Source organism: Diospyros lotus, chromosome 2, assembly GCF_014633365.1.
Source record: "Diospyros lotus cultivar Yz01 chromosome 2, ASM1463336v1, whole genome shotgun sequence".
Classification (NCBI taxonomy): Eukaryota; Viridiplantae; Streptophyta; class Magnoliopsida; order Ericales; family Ebenaceae; genus Diospyros; species Diospyros lotus.
Genome location: NC_068339.1, coordinates 30,483,811 through 30,487,510, shown reverse-complemented (window position 1 = coordinate 30,487,510; position 3,700 = coordinate 30,483,811). Strand labels below are relative to the sequence as shown.

Sequence of the window (3,700 nt, the reverse complement as noted above, 5' to 3'; positions counted from 1 at the left end):
TATGGAAAGAGAATCAACTTACCTCTTCGATTTTCTCATTGTTTCAGCTGATTTCCAATGAGGTATCTCTATCTTTGCTCCTCTTTGCTTTTCTTGGATTCCTTTCTTTCCTTGTTGCACTTGTTCTTTTGTTATGTTTTAGCTTCACATGGGCTCTCCCCCTTCCCTTTATATAGCCTCTCAAGTCTCCAAATCTCAAGATAACCCTTAGCCTTTAAGTCACCCATTTTCTTCTCAAGCCATCGTTACAATCTTTGAATTTTTTCCCCTTTGATTTTATTTTCCAATTCAAGTCTTCTTTCCTTCCAATCCCAAGCCTCCAAATCTTACGTTCACATGGCTTCTAGGATAAGAACCCATCATGGCCCTTATCTCTTCCTTTCCAAGCCAATCTCTTTCTTCGAAGCTAAGCCATCCTAAGACTTTTTGTGTAAGCTTAATCATTCATTATTACAACTTCCAAACTAATCCACCTTAAGACTTTTGGGTGAAGTTTCAAATCCAATCCTATCTCTCCAAATCATATCTTCTAGGGTAAGGAATCATCATTGTAATTGTAACACCCGAGATTTTGTTTATTTCCTTTCTCGGTTCAAATATGTAATATCTAAGAACTTTCAATTGTGATATATACCAAGGATATTTAAGTTCAGATATATGATGAAATGAGACACTTTCAAGTGGTTACGAAAATCCTAAGACAAAAACTTAGTTTTTGAAGTAGTGGCAAAATCGTAAATACTAAGTTCGGGTAAGAGCGAAATTCTTGGAAAAACTCGGGCACAAGTGTAATGTTGATAAACTAGCCAAAATATCAACCAAAAATATCAAGGATTAGCCAATGAACACTCTCCAAGTGTCCTTGTGAGGTGGAAGCATCCTATTGGGTGTTTAAGGATAAGGTCAACGATGGCGTGGCACAAATCTATTGGCCGGATTTCAATTAAAGTCTTAAGGTGCCTTAGCTTGGAAGTTGTAATAATTAACTTTGCCCCAAAAGTCTTAGAATGGCTTACCTTGGAAGAAAGAGATTGGCTTACACTAGAAGCCTTAGAATGGCTTAGCTTGGAAGTTGTAATGATGAACTTTACCCTAAAGTCTTTGTAATGATGAATTTTACACAAAAGTCTTGGAATGGCTTAACTTGGAAGACTTGACTTGGAAGACTTAAATTGTAAGAATTGTATTGGCTTACAAAAGAAGTAGAGACTCATCTTGGAGGCCATGTGAGGGTTTGGATTGGAAGAGAATAGAAGCTTGTATGGGAAGCTAAAATCAAAGAAAGAAATATTCAAAGTTTGTAATGATTAGTCTTTATCCTAAAAGTCTAAAGTTGGAAGGTTAGGATTGGCTATGATTTAGCTTTCAAGGGAAGAAGATGATAAGGCTTATCTTGAAGGTGTATTTGGTGACCTAGGATTGGAAGAAGAAGAAGCTTGCATTGGAAGATTGAAGAAAATTCAAAGTTGTAATAATTACTAGGATGGAAAATGAGCAACTTGGAGGCCAAGTAAAATCTTGAGGATTTGGGCATTTAAAGGCTATTTAAAGGGAAGGAATTAAGGCTATGATAAGCTAAGAAAAGAGGAAAGAAAGCAAGTGCAAGGAAAGAATAAAGAAAAAGCAAAGAAGAAAGGAAAAAGAGACTTGATTGGAAAGTGGACAGCCGCGAAGATCTGCCATAACAGTCTTCCAATCGGAGAGGTAAGTATTATTTCTTTCTATAATCATGTAGAGGACTGAAATAGGAGTCCGTAGGTTCAAACGGAAGTCGATTCGGAGTTAAAATGAGAAAGATATGGCAAAAATACTAAAGGGTGTCAAATCTGCCCCCAAGATGCGAAAATAGGCGCCACCTCTTCTTGGGGCGCGTGGAGGCCCCTTTTTCCATTATATTTCACATATGAACCCCTTATTTGATTACCTACAATCCAATATAATATTACATGAGTTTTAGTTCACGAAAATACGCGTTTTGTCTACAGAAATACAAACCCAGTAAGGTGTGAAGCCTTAAACATTCAAATCTTGTCCAACCAAGTTGAGGTAAGTACATTATGAACTATTTATGATGTTTAAGCATGCCCATGAATTATGTTATGTGGTCCCTCATGTTATGTTATGTTCACGCAAGTTTTGGGACCGGAGCTCGGTAGCGCTACGCACGAGGGTTCGTGCCCCCGTAGTTGGTGGAACCTCTCGTGTCTCCATATGATATGTTATGTTATGTTATGTCATGACTTGTTTAAATACATATGATAGTTCTCTTGTACTTACTGAGACTCGCAAGAATCTCATCCCATATTTTTCCCCCCAGGTGATTATGAATGAGGAGACTGGAGAAAGGACGTGAAACATGGTGGCTCCTTTAAAAAGGATTTATGTAAATCTAGTGGCTATTTGAAGATAAATTTTAATAGTCAAAATGATGTTTCTTTCTTCTTGTATTGGAAAGATTTTCAATATTACACTCTTATGATAGATGTACACTATTGCTACACCATATGTTCTTAAACCTTATATAAGTTTATGAACAGAGCCAAGTCTCATTTTAAGTCTGGTTTTCTCGGTATGGATGCTATGATATTTGCTAAGTCCTTCTCTCTTCTATTGAAGCCATGTTTTCAGTATCAAACTTTATATTTACACGAAAAATACTCTGAATCTTATTATGTTCGAAACTTTACTTAAGTTTATTAAAGTTTTGTTTCTCATGTTTTCGTCTGCGCTAAACTTTGAATTTCATATGGATATTATTATTGTTAATCATGGAACCCAGACATATTTTGGGTTCAGTGAAAGGAGAGGCCATGAAAGAAGATGAGTTCACTGAAAGGAGAGGCCATGAAAGGAGCAAATCGGGAGGAGTCTTTGTATTGGAGGGGGGAGGGGGGGAGGCACCTACATTCAGGATTTAATGCCATTCACATCACTACATAAAAATTCCAAGCAAGCAAAATCAGAGCATATCGCATTAATAACTCAAATATTGAGTCAATGTGCCCAAGATAACTAACTACATGTTGATAGAAAACTGAGTTAAAACACTACGTCTCTTTCACTTCCACTTCGAAACTTGATCTACTCAAGTCAAAAGGAAAAATAGCTTCAAAATAGCAAGAAAGATGAAAATCCAAACATTCCACACGTCCATAAATCATGCAAAAATCACATCTTCTTAAGTTCACTTCCTACCTCGGGTGGTCTTAGTAGCCGACCTATTTGTTGTTCTTCTTCACGCCTGATATGGCAACCTTAAGGCTCTGATGCACAACACTCAACCTTGCAAGTGCTGCATTCTTCAAATTAGGCCTGTAATAGTTATCAGCCACCTGTAATAAATTATATGGTAAAAAAGTGAGGATTCTTCTCGAAGTTAATATACTAAAATTCCCCAAATGCAAAATTAGAAGAAAAAAAAATGATGAAAACTGAAGGTAAAATGGTAAGTCTTTGTAAAGAAAGTTAAATCCCAAGCTGCAGTGTAATCCACGAGCGAAAAAAAGAAGGGGGCGAGGGGTCTAACACCAAACATTAACTACACTTCAGCTTAGCACTAGAATTCTATTCTATTTTATTTTTGATGAGATATTAAAACTAACAATGCAATGGGATAATTTATTGATGTGAATCAGGTTGCTAAAGCCTCACAAGATCTGTTGAGCATTCATGGAGGCCCAATAACAAGATTTGGGGTTGA

At 36.7% G+C, this 3,700-nt stretch overlaps 1 long non-coding RNA gene across 1 annotated transcript; it reads left to right on the top strand.

Moving 5' to 3' along the window:
- The first annotated feature begins 1,591 nt into the window (after positions 1-1,591).
- On the top strand, positions 1,592-2,403 carry LOC127793831 (uncharacterized). The gene is made up of 3 exons (XR_008021497.1): positions 1,592-1,704; positions 1,986-2,046; positions 2,318-2,403. It is a non-coding gene; the product is annotated as an uncharacterized LOC127793831 (long non-coding RNA).
- The last annotated feature ends 1,297 nt before the right edge of the window (positions 2,404-3,700 follow it).